Raw genomic sequence first — 27,024 nt, forward strand, 5'->3', positions numbered from 1 at the left:
AGGATGGTTTGTTGCTGCTGGTGAATCACCAAGTGCAGGGACAAGGACAAATATAGAGGCAGAGGCAGTGGCAAAGGAATGTGCCTCCACAAACAGAGAAGACAATAAGCTACATTTGACAGAAAGTAAATGCATTAACATACAGAATGGCAGAGGAGAAAAGCAAAACAAGATCCTTCCCGCTCAAAAATATTCTCCATATTTTGCTTATTATTCATTGTTTATATTGTTTGATTCTCAAATTGACCTTCAGAGTGTTGGCCTTTAGAGAATTGATGTTTAGTGATGACTTGCTCTCTCATGCCTTCCTTTTTCCTAGACAACTGGATCTTTTGGACATAATTTGGGATTGAGATGAACAAGTGACAGTCATTGATTTGGCATAATGCTTCACTGAGACATCTTACCTTGACTGATTTTATCCAGCATTCAGAACCTTCATTTTCTCTCTCAAAATAAAATAAAATAAAATAAAATAAAACTAAATCCAAGGCTATGTAGGCTGGTGTCAGTAGAAAGAGACATCACTAGAACATACCTCTTCTCATTTGAACTTGTATTAAGCAGGCATTGTCAGCTATTGAAGTCTAGATAGGAGAAAAGTCTCAGGAGAAAGTCCTGAGAGACGCGAGCAGGTACCATCAGGCCAAGGCTTCAATAACAGCCACAAAAGGTCTTATTTAATACAGCAGGTAGGGTGAATGTAATTCTGAAGGCAGAGAATGTTCTCTCACTCCAAGTCTGATTAAAGGCAGTTAAAACCAGTTCCTACCCAGTGTATAAGTGATCCCTTAGAGACTGTCACTGTGAGTAAATCTCCCTGGAGAAACATCATTTAACTCAGTCTTGAATTTACCATTTTGGTTATCATTATAGATTGCATCAGTTTTTCCACTCATTAATCTTATCTTAATAGCAAGGGAAGGCAGATTTACCCCATCAATTTTCAGAAAGCAAATAAATATTGTGTTAATAATAATAATGATAATAATAGCTTAATATATCCTAGACACTTCACATGAATTATGTAATGCTTTCTAACAACTCCTTGAGATGGACACTATTAACTGTCTTTTTCATTGAGGTATTTGAAATTTAAAGAAGGTAAGTAATTTGTCCAAGGTTTGCAAGGCTCACACATTTCCAGAATTCAAACACTAAGTGAATGCTTTGCACAGGTTATGAGTAAACAATTGTTTTTCTTATGTCTGTAGTATTTGGGGTATGTGCTTATTTTGGTCTTTTCAATCATATTAAAAACTTCTTGAGGACAAGATTCATGTTCTTTTGGTCAGGCATGGTGGCTCATGCCTGTAATCCCAGCACTTTGGGAGGCCAAAGCAGGTGGATCACTTGAGGTCAGGAATTTGAGACCAGCCTGGCCAACATAGTGAACTCCATCTCTACCAAAAATACAAAAAAATTAACTGGGCGTGGTGGTATTTGCCTGTAGTCCCAGACACTTGGGAGGCTGAGGCAGAAGAATAGCTTGAACCCGGGAGGTGGAGGTTGCAGTGAGCCGAGATCATGCCACTCCAGCCTGGGCGACAGAGCAAGACTGTCTCAAAAAAAAAAAAAAAGAAAAGATTCATGTTCTTTTTCAACTGGCTTATGCACAGTGCTAATCAAATTAAGGTCCTACTCTTATTTCTTAAGCAGGCTGGTTTAATTTTAACTCATTCTATCACATGAAGAATATCTCCAAGTGAATCACTCCTTTGGACAAGGTAGAACAGAAGAAGCAATTTAAAAAGTGCTTTAAAGGCCAAATCCTTGTTTAATTGACAATACTTTTACCTCAACATTTCTTTTCATCCACAAAGCTCCCTTTCTAAGCTGCCCTTCAGAAGTTGTTAGATGCTGTCACTAAGTTGTTCACAGCTATGTCACACAATTCCCCCTTCTTCTACTTGTAAATCTAAACAATCAGAAGATGAACGGAGTATGAATCCAAAACAGAAGCAGATATACACAGCCCGAGAGATAGAGATGAATACAGCTTGTTAGTATGGCCTGTTCATTCTTCATGGAGAACCTCCTACATAGATATCTAAGATTTTATTTTCTATTTAACTTCTCCAACACTAAAATGGCTAAATAGCTGTTTATTAGGGTGCTATCTTCTCCTCACAGAAAATGGAAAGTTAACTCAGGTTTCCTAACCCACAGGGCTGAGGTTTGGGAGCAGTCTAAATTGCTTAATTTTGTTTAGCTGTGTGGCCAGAAACTTCATTCTTGACTCTAGTAAAATTGGAGGCTTTGTACGGGTGGCTCAGACCTGTAATCCCAGCACTTCGGGAAGTCAAGGTGGGAGTTTGAGACCATCCTGGACAACATAGCAAAACCCCTGTATCTAAAAGAAATTAAAAAATAATAATAAATACACACTAAACATAAAAGTAACAAATTCTATGACTGATGAAATACAGAGTGCTATGGAAGCAGTCATATTTCAGAAAAGACCTACAATATGCCAGGGCTTTCTATGTTCTGGGAATACAATAAACAAAAACAAGTTCCTATCCTCAGAGATATTTTGCTGAGAGAAGTTTTCCTGGGAAAAATATCATTTATCTAATACTAAAGAATATGAAGGAAGTACGTACATAACAGCAGGGTGAAGAGTGTTAAAAGCAGAGAAAAATAGCATATGTGAAGGTCTGAAGGTGGAATGCTATGTCTGGTTGAAGTGACTGCTATGAGCTTGTGAGCTCATTTCAGAGACTTGACTGGATCAAGCAGGAGAGGAGCTCAGAATAAGTGATTTGAAGAGGAAACACTGTAGAAACTAACTCTGGAAGACAAGCAGATTTCTTCTGTGGTACTTGGAATGAGTGATATGATTGTCCACATTAAGATATTAGAAAATAATATTGCCTTTTAAAAACATACACTTAAATATGTCAATTAGGAAGAAATAGTACTTTGGTTAAATATAAAATAATAGAAGATTTGTGGCAAGATGACTGCTGTAATGTATGTGCTGAGTCTTTCTGAATCATTCCATTAAAAAGGCATAACAATTAGGATAAAAAACCAAAAGAACAAAAACCCATCAGCAATATCCTCAACAAAATGAGGTAATTAAGTATTCTCACAAACTCTCAAATACGACTGAGTAGGAACTACTCACCAACAAATGCAAGGTACAACAACTGTAAGAGAGGAAATTAGGAGAAAGAAAATGAACTTCTGATGGCCTTCAGAACCAGAAAATCCAGAAATTAGTAACGGGCATTCGCCTGCTAAAAGGAGGCGAGGGCTCCACCTAAGAATAGAAGCTCAGCAAATTGATCTAATGACAGTGGCTAAAAGGGAGTCTTTACAGGTTCTGATTCATAAGTAAGTGCAAGGAGACCAGGTTGTCTGGGCCCTGTGAACCCTTGAAATGAAGGAACTTTCTATAGTAAAAATCCACACCATGGCAGGGCGCAGGGGCTCATGCCTGTAATCCCAGCACTTTGGGAGGCTGAGGTGGGCGGATCACTTGAGGTAGGAGTTCTAGACCAGCCTGGCCAACATGGCGAAACCCCATCTCTACTAAAATACAAAAATTAGCCAGGATTGGTGGTGCGTGCCTGTAATCCCAGCTACTCGGGAGGCTGAGGCAGGAGAAGCGCTTGAACCAAAGAGGCAGAGGCTGCAGTGAGCTGAGATAGTGCCACTGCACTCCAGCCTGGGCAACAGAGAGAGACTCCATCTCAAAAAACAAAACAATCCCACATTCACATTAAATAACTAAGAACAAAGAAAAAAGAAGTAAAAGTAGACTTAAATAAATGGACATTCATTCTATGTTCTTGGATTGGTCATCATAAATATATCACTTTTCTTTATAAATTAATATAAATTATGTTAACTTTATAAATTTTATCCAGTATCAGTAAATAAAAAGTACTACTCATTTAGTCACAGAAACCTAAACAGAGCCCAACAATCTTCTAGAGTTGGGGAGTTAGCATTCAAGGAAGCCAAAGTAACTAAAATCCACAGGCAAAGTACCAAGGAGAAGAGGGCTACAGAGAGGGAGAGTTCTGAAGATCTGCAGAGGGTTCTTTGGCAATTAGAAAGACTTTTAGTTGGGTTCTATGTCCCTTGACATACCCTCATCATCGTGTTGTTTTTGAGCACTTTCGTACTTTCTGTCACTACAAGATTCTCCAGGCTCATCTTGTATATTTCCTCCCTAGTCCTACCATTCACCACTTCTCCAAGGAGCCCTGGTTCCTTTTATTGGAAAATGGTTTTAGAAACCAAGATCTGGGCAATAGGTGTCCTTATTGCTAATGGGATATTGTTGCCTTTAGGCCCTCTCAGCTGACAGACCAACAAAATACATGCATGTGTGTTTTATGTGTACATACACAATATATATACATATTATATACATACAAATATCTATAAATATATATATCCATTTGTATCTATATTAAGCTAAATTTGAGTTCATACTGATATTTCCAATTCTAATCCATTACCACCTGGATCATTCTAGCCTTCTTCCCTTGCTTGTCTATAAAATTTCACTCCCAAAGTGAGAAGCCTGGCTCTCACCATCTAGCATTCATTTATTTAATTGTTCAATTCCAGGACCCATGTAGAGGGGTTTCAGAATTTTTAATTCATACTCCCCTGGTAAATGACTTAATCAACTAGAGTACAATGTTATATACAGTTCTCTTTGACTTTAGTCTTGCAGACTCTACTATATTTCCAAAGTTACTTAGTTCAGCAGCTTTCTACTCTACTTCCTTCAATGAAGTTGTTTTACAGATTTGTAACACAGATATATTCTTTCGTCACAGTATGAGTTCCATCCTGGGATGCTGATAGGAGAATCTTTTTAATAGGTGATGTATAAGAAAACCGTTTGCTCCCAAGGCCTATTATTTTGGTTACTTTTTCAGCAAGTTCCAGCATATATCTAGTTTTGGGGCAAATATTTTGTGATTATCAGTAAGTTTTGAAGTATTGAGACTATCGGATGCAACTTTTAAAATATGTTAGGTCAACTATTCCGTTGTATGTAAACATCATTACAACTGTATAAGAAAACAGTTGTGGCCGGGCTCAGTGGCTCACGCCTGTAATCCCAGCACTTTGGGAGGCTGAGGCGGGTGGATCACGAGGTCAGGAGATTGAGACCATCCTGGCTAACACTGTGAGACCCCATCTCTACTAAAAAAAAAAAACAAAAAAAAGTACAAAAAAAAGAAAACAGTTGCAAAATCATGTGTGGATTGTCTACTGTATTTTTGAATAAATAAAAATTCTGAAATTGGCCACTATGATCATATGCAGCCAGAATCTGTTACATTATGATGTGCTACAATTATTTTCTGAATACACAGTGTTCCACTGTCAATGATAGTTGTTTGATGTTTTCTTCATTGTTTTTGTATTCTACAAATAATTTATTAACCAGATGTAGTCTTTTGATAGCAGTTTGAGATTCAGAAATTTCACAAAAAGCAAACAAAACAGAAGCATAATTCTATCTGTTAAATAGATATATTGCTAAACTTAGAAATGCTTTGAGGTGTTTCTACATATCCAAATACTTGGTGGCCATAATCAAAAGCACACTGAATGCACCAAAATGCATATTTATGAACCAAATTTTTTGTGCATAGCATAATTTAATTCAGAGAAGAGCTTTTAGGCATGTAATTTAATAATGATGATCCTGAATTTTATTATTGTGTAAATTTCTATATATGTTTGCTACCTCAATTAGAATATATGAGGCTAGCTAACATTTTTATGCACTCTCTTAAATATTTTATTTAACTGTTGATCTATTTCCCTAATTATTTTAAAATTCTGTATTTTTTCTGTACATATATGAATAGAAAAAAATGATTTTGTTTACTTGCTAGTAGAAGTTAGTAAATTGTTAAGCTTTGGGATTTTTATCATAAAATGAAATAAGAGCTTAAAGTGTGGTTTCATTCTTTTCATTTAAAGAATGAAACACTTGGCCCCAACAAAGTTTGTTCAAATAATAATAATGCTGACCCTTATTGAAAGCATTTTTGTTAAAAGGTAATTTATTTGTATTTATTCTTTAAAACATTCTTATAACAATTCCATTATCATTAAACAAACAAGGGAAGTGAAGCCCAGTGAAGTTATGTAGTTTGCCAAAACTACATAGTTATTAAAGAGGACAGCTGAGGGAAGTACCCAGACATTCTGATATGACTTCGAATGGATCCCTGTCCAGGGTCAGGATCTAATGACAGGCAGCATGTAATAGGGTGCAGCAAAGGTAAAGTTGAAAGTCATTTAACTATTTAAGGATGTTACCTAGGGTTGTTAGAATAACATGGCGATCAGAGTCATCCTATGATCACTTCTCATAAAAGATAAAGGAAAACAAAAAACAGGTCTGCTAGTGCCTTATAAGAAGGGCAGAGAAATCTTGGTTTCTACTCATACACTCCTCATCTTCTTTGTTTGCTTAATTTTTCTCCATAGAATTCACCACAATCTGACATAATATTTATTTTGTGTTTTAATCTATTCATTATCTTCCATACTCTTCTAGATAATAAGGTCCATGAGGGTAAGATTTTGTTAGGGTGGAGAGATGGTGAGGGGTTGGCATTTATTAAACTGCCCTACCCCTGGCACTTGGAGCAGTACTTTGCACATAGAAGGCAGTCAATACATCTGTGTTGAATTAGTGGTCAAAATAATGAGATATGCAAACACATGCAAATGAAACTAATCAAGTAAGGTTGGCCCTTATTAGCTTTGAATGTTTGAAAATTTTCTTTGATTTGCTCTATTCCTTCAGCACTTTTGTTCCAGCCCCAGAGATGCACCAGCCTCTGGCAAATATAGCTTCTAACTGGCTGTCACTATAAAGTGTTCCTAGTTCATTTTATAAGAGGGTTAACAGGGTTTTAAAAATTATTTTCCTCCTGGTCTCTTCAAAAGGCAAGTAGGACCCCGTAAATATGCTAATTTCCCATCTGTTTTATGGTAGACTTATTAATTTATGGTAGTGTATTAATTTATATGAACTCTTCTGAAATCAGCTATAGAGCTGGACATTATTGGATTCTAGGGATGACATAATCTACATCTACATAGGTTTTGAATCTGTGCATACACAGAGAAGCTCAATAAATATTTGTTGGAAAAAAGGATCTGCTGCCAGAATTTAATTCAAAACTTCAAAGTTCTCATTTTCTTCTTTGAGCCTGGGAATTTTGCCTTCACATAACATATAATTGCATTAGAACTTGCAGTATAGTGAATACAGTGGAAAATTTAGGTATAGTAGAGGTTAATGAAGAACTGGCTTTCGAGTGAAAATGAAAACCTTAAGGCCCTACTGGGATTCGAACCCAGGATCTCCTGTTTACAAGACAGGCGCTTTAACCAACTAAGCCATAGAGCCCACTTGTGTGGAGAAGTTGCCGCTTGACTCTATTCCTGCTTTTAAGTAAAAGATTCTTGACACAGCGTCTCTACACTCTGCAACAGTTTGCCGTGAGAAAGAGGGCAAACTCCAAAAATACGTTTTGCTTACTTAGATGCACTGCGGAACTAATACAAACGAAAAAATTTTCGGGCAGCTTAAATATTAGGACCATTAATACTTCAATTAGTCCAAGGATAACCACAAGTAAAAGTCAAGGCTACTCACTTTGTCCAAATGTGATAAAGTTTCCTAAAATTAAATTTTGCAGGTACTATTCTTTATCATTTTAATGATTCGTCGTTCCAATGTCCTAAGGGAAACCTCTAACAAAAGAACTCCACAAGAGACTCGTAGGCTACCGAGTTGGGCGTATGGTGTTCTGACAGTCATTTGCACTCAGGAGGCAGCTATTTGGAGGGCAGAGGACCGGAGTGTCAACCCCTTCCCAATGTGAGCATCGCTCTAGAGATTGTCTTCTGGGCTTATTTTTCTTTAGACTTGATCTCAGCTCGCTCTCAGGACCAGTCAGGTTCTATTTTATAATATCTTACTTCTCTGGGCTGCACTTGGCAAGACAGGGGAATCGGTTTGAATGTGTCTCTGGGTTAGGAAAGGTTAATACATTTAGAGCTGATTAAAGGAAACTCCCGAACGTTCTCTGGAATCTCAATCTTGTTTCCAAAATGAATTATTTGAGCAATTAATTCTGAAGTTTCTACCAAGATTTATAATTACAGAACTCAGGGTGAAAATCAGAAATCACCTTCATTTCTTTGCCACAAAAGCAATAAGGAAAATTATCCTGGGATTTAGATGGGAATTCCTTTGGATTGCTAGATAAATTTTAGGGAGAACTGATAAACTTTTAATCCATACATATGGCATAACATTCCATTTATTCTTTTATTAAATTTATTCCTATAAATTTGATGTTTATGTTATTATAAATTATACTTTAAAATTTTTATTTCTACCTTTTTTTTTTTTTTTTTTTTTTTTTGGAGACAACGTCTCACTCTGTCACCCAGGCTGGAGTGCAATAGCGCGATCTTGGCTCACTACAACCTCCACCTCCCAGGTTCAAGCGATTCTTGTGCCTCAGCCTCCCGAGTAGCTGGGATTACAGGCGCGTGCCACCAAGCCCAGCTAATTTTTTTGTATTTTTTGGTACAGACGGAGTTTCACCATGCTGCCCAGGCCGGTCTCGAACTCCTGACCTCAAATGATCCGCCCGCCTTGGCCTCCCATAGTGCTAGGATTACAGGCGTGAGCCACCGCGCCCAGCCCTTCTTTACAGCTGGTGTTTAAAAGTACAATTCATTTTTATATTTACCCTGTATAAAGACCTTATTAAATTTAATTCTTAATTCTAATAGTTTGTAGATTACTTTGAATCTTCCACAGACACAATTTTAATAAAGGATTACATTTATTAGATTTTAAAAATAAAGGAATTTACCTTAATTTCTATCTATGCCTGAAATGAGGTTGACAGCAGACACAATAAAATCTGTTGTCACCAGTCAGTGCAACTAATTTAATAATAAAAGCTTAAATTAGTTACAACTTGTATTACTTTTAGAAAATTAAAAATAACAAATATTTGTATTTATAAAAACATTAACAGGGATTGCTAATATGTTTGAGGCTAACTCTGCTGCTTCATAAATAGAATAGTAAACAACAGACACACTGAATTCCCACACTTGAATCTTCTGTCAATGTATGCCTTGCATAAATGACATGCTCAGGTATTATGAGAGAGTGAACAAACCATTGTTAGACCACCCAAATAGTTTTTTTTCTCCAATGGAAACACCCAAAAGTTGAGGGAAAAAATGGTTAAGACTGTAATCATTGGCAACTTAAATCAATAGAAATAGGCAGATTATTCAAAACATGTGTTGGGCTAATTGGACAGCCACTTAGGAAAAGAAAAACTTAAAGCTATGAGACTAAAATAAATTCCAAATACAAGCAAATTGTAAAAGTAAAGAATGAAACAAATCCACAGTTATAATTACTAGAAATACCAAGACAGAAATTTTATATAACTTTGGTACAGAAAACTAATTTTTTACATAAAATTCAGAGACAATGAGAGTTTAACGTAATTCACTGCATTAAACAACATTTTAAAAATTCCACTGGGATGTACCCTTATCCCCTCAAAAAAGGCATAAACAAAGTGACAAAACATCAAGTAAAGCTGGGGGGAAAATATTTGTAACTTGTGTTTTAAAGAGTTAATTTTCTTCATTTCTATCTGTTGCCTGAGATAAGATTGATAGCAGACACAACAAAATCTGTTGTCCCCAGTTGGTGCAACCAATTTAATAATAAAAGCAATATAGAAGTAAGAAGTAAAAGAAGTTTAAAAAATGAAACTATAGAAATACAGTGAGAAAATGTCTTTAACATATCAGATTGGCAAACAACAGCAAAACAAAAACAGTTGTTTGTGGTAGTGTTGCCGAATAGCACTTAAAGATGTTGAATTAGTTTTCTGTAGCTTCTGTAAGAAATTACAGTACCACAAGCTTGATGGCCTGAAATAAGTGACTTCTTTTCTCACAGTTCTGGAGGCCAAAAGTCCAAAATCAGTATCACTGGTCTGAAATCAAAGTGTTGGCCGGCCTATGCTCCCTCCAGAGGCTCTAGGGAAGAATATGTCCTTACCTTTTCCCAGCCTCTGGTGGCTGCCCGCATTCCTTGGCTGGTGGTGGCATCACTCCTATCTGTGTCCGTGTGGTGACATTGCCTTCTCCTCTTCTGTAACTGTATAATCTCCCTGTGCCTCTCCCTATTAAGGGCACTTGTGATGGTATTTGAGCTCCACTTGGATAATCCAGGATAATTTCCTCATCTTTAACTTCTTCTCTGAAGACCCCCCTTTTGGGGGTCTGTGTAAAATAAGGTAATATTCAGAGATTCCAGGAATTAGAGCGTGGATATCTTTTGGGGCATTTTTCATTCAATCACAGGCACTGACATTCTTATTCCTCCATCTATAATCTATGTGATTTAGACGACTGTGATTATGTGATTAATTGGTCACAACTCCAATTTTCTTTTCTGTAAAATGTGGATTATATGAACATCCTTATATATTATTGAGATTATTATATGACTCAATATATGTAAAGAATTTATGACAATATCTGGGGCTTAGTTGGAGCTAAATGACTGATAATTGTCATTATTACAATGTTCTGTGCTGGTCAGGGTGTTGAGGAAACAGGTCCTTTCTGGGCCCTATAGGAGAATAAATTAGTAATATTTAGGGAAGGAGAATAAGGCAAGAGCCACCAAAATCATCATCACATACATATGATTTGATTTAGCGATTGCACTCTTAGAAAGTTTTCTAATCCCAGGCACTTATTAAATGCGGATATACAAGTTAATTTATTGCAACGTTATTTATGTTGTTAAAAATGGCTGCTGAAATAAATTCAGATACATTTATAAAACTGAATGCTATGCAGACAAAACAAAGAGGGAAGAGGCTCTTTCTTTATTGACATGGAAATTGCTGCAACATACATAAAGTGAAAAAGGCAAGGTGTAATAGAATGGGTTTGGAAAGCATATTTATAGTGAAAAAACAATAGTGTTTCTATTGGCTTGTATATACAAAGAATATGCCTTGAATAGAACTCCAGATTTTAATATGGTTGGTTGCCTGAGGGTCCAGAATTGGGTGTCCGGCAGGATGGGGTGGGGGCACAAATAGACTGTCATTATGTATGTATTCTTGAATTTTTGTAATTTTGAATCATGTGAGTTGTACTTTTTGTATGAGCATTTTTAAAACATAAAAAAGAACATACTCCCTTGGAGAAGAGGTCTTAAATATAACTGATGGCAGTCTGATTTTGCAGCTACTATTTGGTTTTCAACCTACCGTTTTCAGGATTAAACACCTACCTTGCGCTCGCAGTGGCAAATGTTTTTCTTGCAAACCTCAATGAGCTTTAAGATATCCCTCGTGATTTTGCAATAAATCTGGCAGCGGTGGGATTCGAACCCGCGCCCCCGGAGAGATTGGAGCCTTAATCCAGCGCCTTAGACCGCTTGGTCACGATACCACGCTGATACAACTGTGGGACTCATCTTAATGATTTAAAAGACACAAGATTATTCTGCGTATTACTATTTTTTTTCTCAGAGCATTTCTACTCAAATGATTCCGTAGCGGTCTCAACCACCGATAAAATCTGCAAATAGGTTCCTAGTCCCAGTCCTTTGTCCTGCAGCTGAGATTTGCGTTTGCTTCCCATGCTGTTTCTAATACCTGAGAGTAAAGGGACAGGAAGCCAGTACCTAATATCCAACAAATCCCAAGAGAATCGGTTCTTAAGAACATGATCAGAAATCCCACGCCTAGGCCGACGCAGCACGGGGACTCTGAGGACTCTGAGATCGAGTCTCCAGTTTGTCAGCTGCGTTTGGGGGTCTGGAGCAAGATGTTATTTTTGATGTCTGCAACCAGAAAACAGAGGAGATCTCATCCCAATCCACCCGGAACTCGCGTCTTTGTTTGCGTATCTGCGCGTGATTCCCTCTTGTGAAAGAGGTGGAAAGAACTATGCAAACAGACCTGCTTTTTTTGCTGAATGTGTTCATGACCTTAGTTTTTAAAGTTCAAGACGAGGACCAGTTTGTATTTGGTGCGGAACATCACATCCTCTCCGGACCCTAAGAGGATGTGTCGCCTGCTCGCTCCAACCCCACAAACGCCGTCTGGGCTGGCACTCCAACCTCTTCTTCCCTGTTGCAGCCCCAACGCCGCTCATCTTCTTATTTAGTCCCACCTGTCCCATTAGATGCTGACCCTTTTTAAACGAGCCCCAGTTGGACTATTTCAAATGCCAGCAGCTCCACTTAATAGCTGCAGGGTCATTGGTAAGTCACTTAAGCTCACTGGATCTCACTTTCCTCATATGTAAAACCGAGACAATAAAACTTGCCTTTAAAAATTATAGCAGAATGTTTTGATGCAATGGATTTTGGGCACTCGGGGGAAAGGGTGGGAGGGGGTGAGTGATAAAAGACTACATACACATCGGGTACAATGTACACTGCTCTGGTGACAGATGCACCAAAGTCTCAGAAATCACTTCTAAATAACCTACTCACGTAACCAAACACCACCGTTCTCCCCAAAACCTATAGAAATAAAAGAGTTAAAAAACTATAGCAGAATTTTTATTTTTAGCAAATGCACGTAAATTGCTTAAAACAGCACCTGGCTCATAATAAGCACTCAGTAAAGTTTACTATCAGTATTGGTATCACTTATTAGCATTTACTGAACAACTTTTTATATCAAGTGCTCAGTCTCATGAATGACAGTGAGATATCTCGTTTTACAGTTAATGAAGTTTTTAAAGTAACATATTTACAAGACAGTAGAGTGAATTATTTTTCCTAAATTAAGATGGCACATGGAAAATTTACACCTCAACCCTACAATTTCAAACGTCGGACAATTTTCGCTTTGTCAGATCGCTTTACCTTGTATATTGTTTCTCCCTTCTCAGTCGTTTCACCTCATCTCTTCCCCCTTGTCTCACCTCTATTTACGCTATTCTGGGGCTCTAGACTCGTAAAGATCCTTCAGGTGACATGGTTAGGGACATTGGTTTTAAGGAGAACTTTGGCAGGCAAGGAGGTGTAGCTTCAGACCCAGGTAAGCCTGCAGCTATGATCTCATTAGAGCTTATCTGCTTTCTGTGTCTGTCATTGCTTCTGGCTGGGACTCTTCAGGCTGTGGACCCAGCTCAGTCCCCTTGCGTCTGTATGTCACCTTCTAGTTACATCTTTACACATGTTGTGCTGGGGAGTAGTGTGCAATCTAATGAAGTCTAACATCTCCCAGGAGAAAGTGGTGTTTAAGGCACAGTGGGAAAATCCACTGTGTTGTACATTTATTTAATCAAGGGGAAAGTCCCGAGATGATTTTTGTAAGTCATACGACATACTTGGAAGGACAGTAAACACATGGCATAGCACACATTGTCATTTTACACTCTATTTTGAAAACCTAACTTTTCAGAAAGTTCACATAAACTTGAAAGAGTATAATTAATGGATTTGCTAAGACAGTTAGGAGTGCCTTCTTAGCCCTGGAGGCAGCACATCAGTCTCATAATCTGAAGGTCCCGAGCTTGAACCTCAGAGAGGGCATGGTGATTTTGTAGTTTCGATATACTTCTGCTTGAGAAAGAAATATCCCACCCATTAAAGTTTTCGGTATGAAATCTGGATTCCTGGATCACTGACAGACAACACGACTGAAAAATGAGGCTGCAGTCCCTCAAGAACCCTACCAACTTCCTTTGTGAGCTAGATGCTATTTTAATGCGCTGACTGCAGTATCATACAATACCACAATCTACACCAAATACCATAAATCTGTATTAGTTGCCTATGGCAGCTTTTGAAAATTACCATGAATTTAGTGGCTTAAAATAACACAAATGCATTATCTTAAATTTTGGGGGGTCAGAAGTTTAAAATGGGTCTTAGGGAGCTATAGGCAGAGCTGCTTTCCTTCTGGAGGTTCTAGGGAAGAATCCATTCCTTGCCACATTGTTTGGCTCATGGCTGCATCACTGATCTCTGATTCTGCTGTTACATCTTCTCTAACTCTGGGGAGTCTCATGCAGCCTGGTTGATGCGTCTGTTTGGTGACGGGGAGTGCAAACTCAATGTCACCCGACTGGTGCAGTTTGAGAAAACTGACCATAACCCTGGTGTTGCAGCTTTAGTTTTGCCTTCACCCAATGACAGAACCAGCAGGACAGGGATCGAGATAAACCTATCCCATTCTTAGTTTGCGTTGATGGAACAAGAGGGCTGTATTCCCTACTGCAGGAGGCTTCCCCAAGAGGAAGACCCCTCTAGAAAACTGTCCATGAAGTCATAACTGTTTTGCGTGGGAAGGCAATAGACAGGTAGAAATAGGATCCTGCTCCCCGACAAGATGTGGACAACATGGTCCCATCCCAGTGACCTTGGAGGCTTTTACGAGACAAGATCCTCCTCAAAGGCAGGTCCTCCTGCCCCGTCAGAAATGGACCAAAGGGCCTCATCCATAGCGCATGAGCACCTGCCTACCATGGATCATGGTGTCACTCCTGAAGCCCTCCAATGCTATCGGCTTACCTCTACCCTTGTGAGAAATCAGGATTCTTATCTTTTAAACCTCAGTGTCCAAAAACCCCATAAACATCTGAACCCCCACTCCTTTCTCCCCTTCTACCCTTGCTGGTATGTAGGGTCACTCGACCATAGCAAAAACCAGGAGACCGTGGCCCCATCCCTAATTGTTCTTTCTGGAGGGAGTAAAGTCAGGACACATGCAAGAAGAGTGGTCCTCCACCCCAAGGGTGGCCACGTTTTGACTAAGAGTGGATGAGGACCGTCTGCCCAATGTGCTGAACACTGTGAGGTACTGATGGCTGTGCAGGCCACTCCAACCGCCACTCCCTGCTACTTATTTATAGACTCATGGGCTGTTATAAATGGGCTAGCCATATGGTCCAGTGACTGGTGGATGGAAAATTGAGCAGCCAGGCCAACATGGCAAAATCAAAGGAAATATACTAATAGAGAGATATTCTCTTTGCATGGTTAAGAGGACTCAATAGTATCAAGATGTCAATTTTTCCCAATTTTATCTATAGATACAACATAATCCCAATCAACATCTCAGTCAGTTATTTGTGGATATTGACAAGTAGATCCTAAAGTGTATATGGAAAGGCAAAAGATGCAGAATAACTACACAACATTAAAGAAGAACAAAATTGAAATACTGAAGAAACACCTCTGCCATGTGTTCAGATATCCATTCAGACTCTAATCTGACCAAGGCACCTTCTTCACAGCCCAGATAATGCAGCAATGGGCATGTTCCTATGGTGTAAAATGACCTTGATTTGCTCCATCACTTCCAGGCACCCAGAGTGGGAGGGGCGGTGTTAAAGCACTAGAATGAATAACTCAAGCAACAACTACAAAAGGACCATCAGGAAGGACAACTCAATGAAGGGTGGTACTCCTCTTAATGAAGGTATTTGGACCTTAAATAGTGCCCTCCAGTGAAAGGGAAACATGGCATTGCAACGCCTGCTGGGCAATGCTGACTTTGGAAGTGTGATTGCCTGACGTGGCTACACCTGAGGAATCCCAATCTCAGTATATCCAACCACAGTGTTTGGAGGTCAAGGCTGCAGGGAGCCACAATTGAGCCACTGCACTCCAGCCTGGGTGACAGAGTGAGACCTTGTCTCAAAAAAACAAGCAAGCAACAACAACAAAAACAAACAAACAAAAAACCAAAACAATCTATGCAGTAAGTTGACATCCTGGACTATTGCTTCTTGTGGTAGACTGTGTTACGCTCTTTCTTATCCTCCACCCAGTGACAATGGTATTTCTCTCATTTGTTTAAGTCTTCTTTAATTCCTCTCAGTTATCTTTTGTAGTTTTTCAGTATGCAGGTCTTGCACACATTTTTTAACTTACCTTTAAGTATTTGATAGTTTTGAAGCTTTTGTAAATGGTATCTTTTTGTTTTAAAAATCCAATTTGTCTTTCCTTTGAATGTTTCACTAACTTTGGATTCTTGGAGTTTAATTCCGGGAATGTCCGGCTTCATCATGATGTGTTATCATTTTATAAATGGTTGAATTTGATTTGTTGAATTTTTAAGGATTTTTTTCTTCTTATGAGGAACACTGGTTTGCAGTTTCGTTCCTTGTATGGCTTTCTCTGGTTTTGGTATTAGGGTAATGCTGGCCTGATAAGTGAGTTCAGATGTGTGGCCTCCTCTTTTGTTTTCTGAAATAATTTGTGTAAAATTGATATTATTTATTGCTTAAAACGTTGGTAGAATTTACTTTGAAGTCATCTGGGCCAGATTTTGTTTCTTTGTAAGAACATCATAAAGCATGGATTTAATTTATTTAATCGATGTAGGGCTATTTAGGTTATCTATTTCTTCTTGAATACACTTTTTGTGTCTTTCAAGGAGTTTTTCCATTTCATCTATGTTGTCAAAGTTATTGGTAAAATACATTCATAACATTTCCTTGTATCCTTTTATTATTTGTAGAAGCTCTAGTGATATCTACTCCTTCATTTGTTTCTTTTGTTTTTCTCTTTTAATATATTTTTTATTTTTTAAATATGGAGATGTGGTCTCACTATGTTGCTCAGGAATTAGTTTGTGAGCCACCATGCCCAGGCTACTCTCATTTGTGATATTTGTGTCTCCTCTCTCTTTTTTTCCTGAAGAGTATGGCTAGAAATGTATCAATTTTGTTAATTTTTTCAAAGAAACAGCTTTTGATGTTATTGTTTTTCCTTATTGTTTTTCAGTTTTCTATTACATTGGCATTTACTCTTTATTATTTTCCTCTTCTGCCTGCTTTGGATTTAATTTGCTCATCTTTTTTACTAAGTTTCTAAGGTAGAAGATGAGAACATTGATTAGAGACATTTCTTCCTTTCTAATATAAATGTTTAATGCTAAAATTATCCCACTAAGCATTGTTTTTGCTGCATCCCACAAATTTTGATATGTTGTATTTTCAGTTTTATTCAGTTTAAAGTGTTTTCTAATTTCTCTGTGATTTCTTCTTTGACTTATGGGTTATTAGAACTCCATGGTTTAATCTCCAGATACGTGTGGCTTTCTCAAATATCTCCAAATGTTATTGATGTTCAGATTATTTTTGCTCTGTACAAGAAAAAATTCTCTGTGATTTTAATCCTTTCAATGATTATACATATACACACACACACACACACACACACTGAAAGAATGTGTATATATATATACGTTGTCTTCTATGTTATCATATATGTGTGCAATCACTCAGATAAAGATGTGGACTTCATAGTTTTAAAACATGCCTGAACTTTTTCTTTTTTGCAACTCCTCCCATCAAGTTATATTGTATGTCACTTTTCTTTACACCAACGTGGACTTTGGTGACTGCCTCCATTAATAGAATGCAGTAAACACAATGCTATGCAACTGTTAAAGTCTAGGTTAGAAAAGGTTTTGCAGCATCTACCATTTTCTCTTGGGGCACTTGCACTGGCAGTCTTCAGCCATCAGCTACCATCTTATTGTTCCACATCCTTGTCAGCATTTGGTGTTGTCAATGTCTTGAATTTTAGTTATTTTAATAGGTGTGTAGGGATATCACATTGTTGCTTTAATTTGCAATTCCATAATTATATGTGATTTGGGGCATATTTTCATATGCTTCTTGGCTATCTGTATATCTCATATATGTTTAGATCTGCCTATTTCTTACATTGAGTTGTTTGTTTTCTTATTGTTGAGCTTTAAAAATTCTTTGTATAATTTGCATACCAGTCCTTTATCTGATATGTGTATTGCTAATATTTTCTCCCAGCCTGTGGCTTGCCTTTTCGTCCTCTTACCTGTCTTCTGCAGAGCAGATATTTTGAATTTTAATGAAGTTCAACTTATCAGTCTTTTTCTTTATCGAAGATGTTTTTGATCTTGTACATAAGAAGCTGTTGCCAAACTCAAGGTTACCTTGATTTTCTTCTATGTTATCTTCTATGAGTTTTATAGTTTTGCATTTTATATTTAGGTCTGTGATCTATTCTGAGTTAAGTTTTGTGAAAGCTGTAAAGTCGGTGTCTAGATTCATTTTTTGCATGTAGATGTCCAGTTGTTCCAGCCCCATTTGTTGAAAGTACTATCCTTTCTCCATTGAATTGCCTGTGCTCCTTTGTCAAAGATCAGTTGACTATATTTGTGTGGGCCTATTTCTGGACTCTCTATATTCTATTCCATTGATTTATGCATCTGTTCTTTGACCAATATCACATTGTCTTTATCTTTTTTCTTTTTTTGTGAGATGGACTCTCACTCTGTCGCCCAGGCTGGAGTGCAGTGGCACCATCTCGGCTCACTGCAACCTCTGCCTCCCGGGTTCAAGCAATTCTCCTGTCTCAACCTCCTGAGTAGCTGGGATTACAGGCGTGTGCCACCAGGCCCAACTAATTTTTTTATTTTTAGGAGAGACGGGGTTTCACCATGTTGGCCTGGTTGCTCTTGAACTCCTGACCTCAGATGATCCACCTGCCTCAGCCTCCCAAAGTGCTACGATTACAGGCGTGAGTCACTGCGACTGTCTTGATTGTTATAGCTTTATAGTGAGTCTTGAAACTGGGATAGTGTCAGTATTTCAATTCTTCTTTAATGTTGTGTAGTTATTCTGCATCTTTTGCCTTTCCATATATGCTTTAGGATCTATTTGTCAATATCCACAAATAACTGGCTGAGATGTTGATTGGGACTATGTTGTATCTATAGATTAAATTGGGAAAAACTGACATCTTGATACTATTGAGTCCTCTTAACCATGCAAAGGGAATATCTCTCTATTAATATATTTCCTTTGATTTCATTCATCAGGAGTTTTGTAGATTACCACATACAGGTATGGCATATATTTTGTTAGATTTATATCTAAGTATTTCTTCTCTGGTGCTAACATAAATGGTATTTTGTTTTAAATTTCATATTCCAATTGTGCACTGCTGGCATATATGAAAACAATGGACTTTTGTATATTAACCTTGTATCTTGCAGCCTTGCTATAGTCTCATATTAGTTTCAGGAGTTTTTGTTAACTCTGGGATTTTCTACATAGATAATCATGCTATCTGTGAATAAAGATAGTTGATTTCTTCCTTCCCAATCTGTATATCTTTGTTTGATGTCATTTTCCCGTCTTATTGCGTTAGCTAAAACTTCTAGTACAATGCTAAATAAGAATGGTGAGAGTGAAGACTCTTGCATTGTTCCTAATCTTAGCAGGAAAGCAACTAGTTTTTCACAATTAAGTATGGTGTTGGTTGTGGCATCTTTTGTAGATGTGCTTTATCAAGTTGAGGAAGTTCCCCTCTATTCCTAGTTTAGTAGAGATTTTATTATGAATTGGTGTTTAATTTTGTCAAATGCTTTTTCTGCACCTATTGATATAATCATATGATTTTTCTTCTTTAGCCTTTTTATGTAATAAATTGCCTTGATTTTTGAAGGTTGAACAAGTCTTGCATACCTGGAATGAATCCCAATTGGTTCTGGTGTATCATTCTTTTTATGCCTTGTTGGATTAGATTTGCTAATATTTTGTCGAAAAGTTTTGCATCTATATTGATGAGAGATATTGGTCAGTAGTTTTCCTTTCTTGTAATGTCTTCGTCTGATTTTGGTATTAGGGTAATGCTGGCCTCATAGAAAGAGTTAGGAAGTATTTTCTCTGCTTTTATTTTCTGGAAGATATTTTAGAATATTGGTATAATTTCTTTCTTTAATGTTTGGTAGATTTCACCAGTGAAAGCTGGGCCTGTTTCTCCTATTGCTTCCGTTTCTTTAGTAGATATAAACTTAACTGGGTTATTTATTTCTTCTCATGTTAGTTTTGGTAGACCATATCTTCTTTCAAGGGATTGGTCTATTTCAACTAGGTTATCAAATTTGTGGGCACAGAGTTGTTCATAAAATTCTTTTATTATTGTCTTAATGTTCATGGACTCAGTAGTGGCCTCTCCTTCACTTCTGATATTAGTAATTTCTGTCTTCTCTCTTTTTTTTATTAGTTAACTGGCTAGAGGTTTATCAATTTTACTGATTTTTTTTTTAAAGAACCAGCTTGTAGTATTGTTAATTTTCTCTATTAATTCTGTTTTCTATTTCATTGATTTCTGATTTAATATTTAATTCTTTTTTTCTGTTTACTTTGAGTTTAATTTATTATCTTTCTAATAGCTTAAGGAGCAACCTTAAATGATTGATTCTAGATCTTTCTTCTTTTCTAATATGTACATTCAATGCTATAAATTTCCCTCCAAACACTGTTTTTTCTTCATCTCATAAATGATTGATAAGTTGTATTTTCATTTTAATTATGAAACATTTTTAAAATTTCTTTTGAAACTTCTTTAACCTATCTGTTATTTAGAAGTATGTTGTTTAATCTTTAAGTATTTTGGACTTTTCTGGTTATCTTTTTGTTACTGATTTCTAGTTTAATTCTATTGTGGTTTGGTAGCATATTTTGCATTATTTCCTTTCTTTTAAAATTACTAAAATGTGTTTTATGGTCCAGAATGTAGTTTACCTTGGTGAATGTGAGCTTGAGAAGAATGTGTATTCTGATGTTGTTGGATGAAGTATTTTATAGATGTCAATTATTTACAGTTGATTGGTGGTGCTGTTCTGTTGAACTGTGTCCTTACTGATTTTCTGCCTGCTGGGTCTGTCAATTACTGATTAAGGGTTGTTGAAGTCTCTCCAGCTCTAATAGTAGATTCATCTATCTCGCTCTCTCTTTTTTTTTTTTTTTTTTTTTTTTTTGAGACGGAGTCTAGCTCTGTCCCAGACGACAGTGCAGTGGTGCGATCTCGGCTCACTGCAACCTCCGCCTCCCGGGTTCAAGCGGTTCTGCCTAGGCTTCCCGAGCAACTGGAACTACAGGCGCCCGCCACCACGCCCGGCTAATTTTTTGTATTTTTAGTAGAGACAGGGTTTCACCGTGTTAGCCAGGATGGTCCCGATCTCCTGACCTCGTGATCCACCCGCCTAGGCCTCCCAAAGTGCTGGAATTACAGGCGTGAGCCGCTGCGCCCGGCTTTTTTTTTTGAGACGGAGTCTCGCTCTGTCACGCAGGCTGGAGTGCAGTGGCGCAATCTCGGCTCACTGAAAGCTCCGCCTCCCGAGTTCAAGCGATTCTCCTCCCTCAGCCTCCCTAGTAGCTGGGATTACTGGCACGTGCCACCACACCCGGCTAATTTTTGTAATTTTGGTAGAGGTGGAGTTTCACCATGTTGACCAGGCTGGTCTCTAACTCCTTACCTCTCAGGTGATCCGCCCATCTCGGCCTCTCAAAGTGCTGGGATTACAGGCGTGAGCCACCACGCCCAGCAGGATTCATCTGTACTTCTTATGTAGGTATTTATTTATTAGAGACAGGGTCTTGCTGTGTCACCCAGGCTGGAGTGCAGTGGTGCCTGGCCTCAAGTGATTCTCCCAACTTGGACTTCCAAAGTGCTGGGATTACAGGTTTGAGCAACAGTGCCCAGGCTGTATTTCTTACTTTGTCATTTTTAGTGGTTGTCCTTGTATTTGCAATATCCACTTACAACTAATTCAACTCCATTTTCGAATTACGCTATACCACTACACAGGTATTAATAAGTCTTCCCAGTTCCTCCCTCTAGCCTCTTAGGACATTATTGTCAGTCATTTCACAGCATCTGTAAGCTATATCATTGAAACATTGTTGATATTATTTTGAACAAATTGTTACGTGTTAGGTCAATTAAGAATAAGAAAACTAAAATGTTTTATTTTACTTTCTCTAATTCTCCTTCAACACTCTTCCTTTCTTTATGTAGATCCAAGTTTCTGACCTGTATCGTTTCCTTCTTTCTCAAGAACTTTTATCATTTCTTACAAGGCAGATCTTCTGACTACAAATTCCCTCAATTTTTGTTTCTCTGAGAAAGTCTTTATTTCTCCTTCATTTTTAAAGGATAATTTCATAGAAATACCGTATTATATGTCTTTTTATTTGACGAATAGCACTATTTCTATTTTCTACATCATATCCATGAAACTAATAATTTACGGATTTACAATGTAGGTCTTATTTTTTTAAAGCTGGTATCTCATGTACTAGATTGTCCTAACTTGAGGGCTCATACTCAGTCATAATGTATAGGTACTTTATTGAATACCTTACAGGGTCTTGCACTTGTAAATTCAATAATGAATATAAATCCTGAGTAATGACTTTCAAATGGAATTTGTTTTTCTGATTCAAAGCAAAAAAGACACTGAAAGAAAACAGAGTTATAATAACATAACAATGAAGGTCAATCAACCACCAATTTGTTTGGTACCCCTCACATACTCCACACTGGATTTTCAAAAGGTTTCATTTTCAGGATCTGATGCACAATGTGAATGCCTTCCTTATGTGTAAAGCTCTTGGGCTGAACTTTACCATGTGGAAACTTTGTTCAATTGACTGAGTATGGAGAATTAGTAAAAGGAATTTATTAAATTATTATTATTTGAGACAGAGTCTCACTCTATCACCTAGGCTGTAGTGCAGTGGTGCGATGTGGGCTCACTGCAACCTTCACCTGCCCAGGTTCAAGTGATCCTCCCACCTCAGCCTCCCCAGTACCTGGGACCACAGGCATGCATCACCATGCCTGGCTAACTTTTGTATTTTTGATAGAGAGGGATTTTTGCCATGTTGCCCAAGCTGGTCTTGAACTGCCAGGTTCAAGTGATCTGCCTGCCTCAGTCTCCCAAAGTGCTGAGATTACAGGCGTGAGCCACTATGCCTGGCCAGAAATTTACTTTGAAAGTCTTTTTAGGCCGGACTTGTTGGCTGGGCATGGTGTCCTGCGTCTATAGTCCCCAGTTACTTGGGAGGCTGAGGTGGGAGGATTGCTTGAGGCTGGGGGGTGGAGGTTGCTGTGAGCTGAGATCACACCACTGCACTCCAGCCTGGGAAACAAAGTCAGACTTGCTAAAGCATACCCCAAGACAAAGGATGTGCCTTAATGAGTATGTGATTTATTGAGGAAATGATCCTCTGGATGGGGAAGGAAAAGTAACAAAACAAAGATGTGGTCTCACATAAAGTCTAGCTTTGGCCTGACCCATGAGACAGGGGCTCTGGAATATAAATTGCATAGCAGAGTGATCACTGAGTCAAGGGACTTGACTTTTATACTCCTTCCCCCATCTGTCAGTTATTAGCTGCTGGGAATGGAATGGTGGTGTAATCTACTAGATGTCTCCAAACAGCCAAGGACAATTCATGGGAGAACTTCACAGAGTTACACCATTGTGGGGATGGGTGTGTAACTTCCCAAGGGGTCCTTCGTGTCCACTGCACCCAGAAAGACCACAACATTGCAGTAAAGAAAGAGTTTAATAGACACGAGTTCAGCCGTGCCACATGGGAGATGGCGTTAGTACTCAAATCATCTCCCTGAAGGCATGGAGGTTATGGATTTTTCAAAGACAGTTTGGTGGGCAGGGGACCAGGGTAGGGGGCAAGCTGCTTGGTTGGGTTGGAGATGAAATCATAGGGAATTGAGGCTGTCCTCTCATGCTGAGTCAGTTCCTGGGTGGAGGCCACAGGTTGGGTTGGCGGGTCCAGGTGAGGAAGCGTGGTTGTCAGAAATGCAAAAATCTGAAAAGATATCACCATATTGTAGGTTGTGCAATAGTGATGTTATCTGCAAGAGTAATTGGGGAAGTTGCAAATCATATTACCTCCAGAATAATGGCTGGTAATTATTTAGAATTCAGACCATTCTCATCCTCTAACTTGGAGGCCTTTCATTAGTTTTATAAGAATAGTTTAGTCTTTGGGAAGGGGTATTACCATTTAAATTATAAACTAAATTTCTTTGAAAATTAGTTTGGCCCATGCCCAGGAATGAGCAAAGACAACCAACCAGTGAGGCTGGAAACAAGATGAAGTCAGCATGCCAGATTTCTCTTACTGTCATAATTTTGCAATGGCTGTTTCAGGTGTAGTGGCCTGTAAAAAACAAACTAGGAAGAAGAAAAAGAATTGAGAGGGTTTCCAAGATTCTGTGCTACTGTAAAACAACTAAGGAAGTGGAATACCCTAGGTTTGTAATTTTAAGCTGAGGTGTGAATGTCCCAGATGTCATCTGTTATTTAGGAAAAATAATAGATTTCATTTACTTGCTAGTATAAATCACTAATTTTGTTTTAATGTTTTGTGTTAGTTTCCTAGGGTTGTCATAACAAATTACCACAAACTGGGTGGCTTAAAGTGATAGGAAATTACTTTCTCACAGTTCTGGAAGCCAGAAGTCTAAAATCAAGGTGTGGACAGGGTCATGCTCCTTTAAAAGCTCTTGGGAAGAACACTTCCTTGCCTCTTTCAACTGTGGTGATTGCCAGCGATCACCACAGTTGGTGTTCCTGTAACCACCTAACAGGTTCCCCTTGCCTGCTGCCTAGACAGAGCTAACTTATCAAGACAGGGGAATTGCAATAGAGAAAGAGTTTAATTCATGCAGCGGAATACAGGAGACTGGAGTTTTATTATTCCTTAAATCAGTCTCCCCCAAAACATGGGGATTGGGGTTTTTAAGGATAATTTGGTGGGTAGGGTTCAGTGAGTTGGGAGTGCTGATTGGTTGGGTCAGAGATGAAAGCATAGTGAGTTGAAGCTGTCTTCTTGTGCTGAGTCAGTTCCTAGGTGGGGGCCACAAGATCAGATCAGCCAGTTTATTGACCTGGTGGTACAGCTGATCCATTGAATGTAGGGTCTGTTAGGTTTTACAATAGAATAGTAATGTTATCCCCAGTAGCAATTTGGGGAGTGTCAGCATCTTGTAGCCTCCAGCCGCATGACTCCTAAACCATAATTTCTAATCTTGTGGCTAATTTGTTAGTCCTACAAAAGCAGTCTAGTCCCTAGGCAGGAAGGGGGTTTGTTTTGGGAAAGGGCTGTTATCATCCTTGTTTCAAAGTTAAACTATAAACTAAGTTCCTCCCAAAGTTACTTCAGCTTACGCCCAGGAATGAACAAGGACAGCTTAGAGGTTAGAAGCAAGATGGAGTCAGTTAGGTCAGATCTCTTTTACTGTAATAATTTTCTCAGTTATAATTTTGCAATGGCAGTCTCAATCCTTGGCTTGTGGCCAGTAACTGCAATCTCTGCCTCCATCTTCACAGGGCCATCTTCCCAGTATGTCTGTGTCTCTGTGTCCAAACCTTCCTCTCTTTCTTCGAATAAAGGTCCCAGTCACTAGATTATGCCCCACCCTAATCCAGAATGACCTCATCATAACTTGATTACTTCTGCAAAGACCCTAGAAAGGCAGATTTATTAGAGAAAGTATGAAAATAGGTTGCAAGAAAGCAATGGCCAAATCAGCATGAGAGAAGCTGACTGCAAAGAAACAAAGGCTTGCTAGAGATTTTATAGAATAGTGTTTATGCTGTAAACTGAAGAGGGCTTTGTGCAGTACTGATGACGCCAAAGTCGAAATGAGCTGCTCTGCAGATGTGTGGTGATAGTTGAGCACAGGAAGATTGTGAGTTGTTTGTACAAGAGGGCTATGTGTCCAGGACCATGAAGAAGGGCAGACTTATAGCTTATCTGCTTTCTGTTCTTGCTTTCCCTTGGTCCCGACAGCCTGACTCCTTTTCCCAATTAGGACTCCACAGTTAACTTGGTCCATGCCCAGAAATGAGAGAAGACAGCCAGCCCATGAGGCTAGAAGGAAGATGGAGTCAGCCACAGCCATGTCAGATTTCTCTTACTGTCATAGGTTTGCAAAGGCAGTTTCAGAGTAAAAGGATTAAACACTTGTCCCTAATTGTTCAATAAATAAGAAAAATTATAAAAAGCAACAATATAGTGAACTTTATTGCTTGTTTAGGTGCCAAGTATCCTTCTAAAATATTTTGTGTACTTTCTCAACAAGGCCTCCCATCAACTATATTAGGTAGGCTTATTACTATTTCCATTCCACATGTAAAGAAAGTGATGCCCATGGAGCTAGAGCAATTTGCTAAAGGTCCGTCAGCCATCAAATGGAGCAGCTGAGGTTTGAATACAGCCGATGTGACCTAGTTCAACAAGGTCCCAATCAAAATGAACAGCAGTGAGGTCCAAACATAGAGACAATTTTCCAACATTTTACCTTGCTACTTACGATACTTAGAGTAACATAGTAGCCACATTGTGAATATTTCTCATTAAAAAGTAAAAAAACAGACCAAGCACGGTGGCTCACAGCTGTAATCCCAGCACTTTGGGAGGCTGAGGCAGGTGGATCACTTGAGGCAGGAATTGGAGACCAGCCGGGCCAACATGGTGAAACCCTGTCTCTAATGAAAATACAAAAATTAGCTGGCCGTGGTGGTGAACGCTTGTAATCCCAGCAATTCTGGAGGCTGAGGCATGAGAATAGCTACTGCACTGGAGTCTGGGCGACAGAGCAAGACTCCATCTCAAAAAAAAAAAAAAAAAGAAAAAGGCAATCATGCCCTGCAAATGTCCTAATTTTTGTTTGTAGCTACTAATGGGTTTGCTGTTCATTAATTTCTTATCTTATGAACTCAATTATAGAGCTGGAGATTTTTAGAATCTAAAGGGATTTTATTTATCTGCATGCCTACAACAGTTATCTACATGCTTTAAACTGTAACACATTGTAAGTGCTCAAAAACATTTTACCACAGTTTAAAGCAAGACATACGAAATTGATTGAGGTGGGTCACATGCATTATTCTTTCGCAGTGTTTTGCATTTGCATTGTCTTCCTCCAAAAATTTACTTTTTAAAAGTAAGGAATCTGAGCAGGATGCAGTTAAACAACTTGGGATTTATCCAATTGTGTTCTACCGCTGTTAAGTTTGTTGAGAATGTTTGGCAATTAGTGGGAGGACGCAGTTCCTCGTCAAGAAAACAATTTTCAGAAACAGCTTATTTTCTCTGGAAAACATC

General features: G+C 38.4%; 1 long non-coding RNA gene and 1 other non-coding gene across 2 annotated transcripts in view; both read right to left on the reverse strand.

Annotated features, from left to right (window-relative positions):
• The window catches only part of LOC134761657 (uncharacterized), a 29,423-nt gene extending 18,755 nt beyond the window's left edge, over positions 1-10,668 (reverse strand). Inside the window, exon 1 of the long non-coding RNA XR_010140616.1 lies at positions 10,115-10,668. This is a non-coding gene — a long non-coding RNA (uncharacterized LOC134761657). The remainder of the gene's footprint in view (positions 1-10,114) is intronic.
• TRNAT-UGU (transfer RNA threonine (anticodon UGU)) lies at positions 7,338-7,411 on the reverse strand. Its single transcript has one exon. It is a non-coding gene; the product is annotated as a tRNA-Thr (tRNA).
• Positions 10,669-27,024: the final 16,356 nt, after the last annotated feature.

This window comes from Pongo abelii, chromosome 5 (genome assembly GCF_028885655.2).
Source record: "Pongo abelii isolate AG06213 chromosome 5, NHGRI_mPonAbe1-v2.0_pri, whole genome shotgun sequence".
Lineage (NCBI taxonomy): Eukaryota > Metazoa > Chordata > Mammalia > Primates > Hominidae > Pongo > Pongo abelii.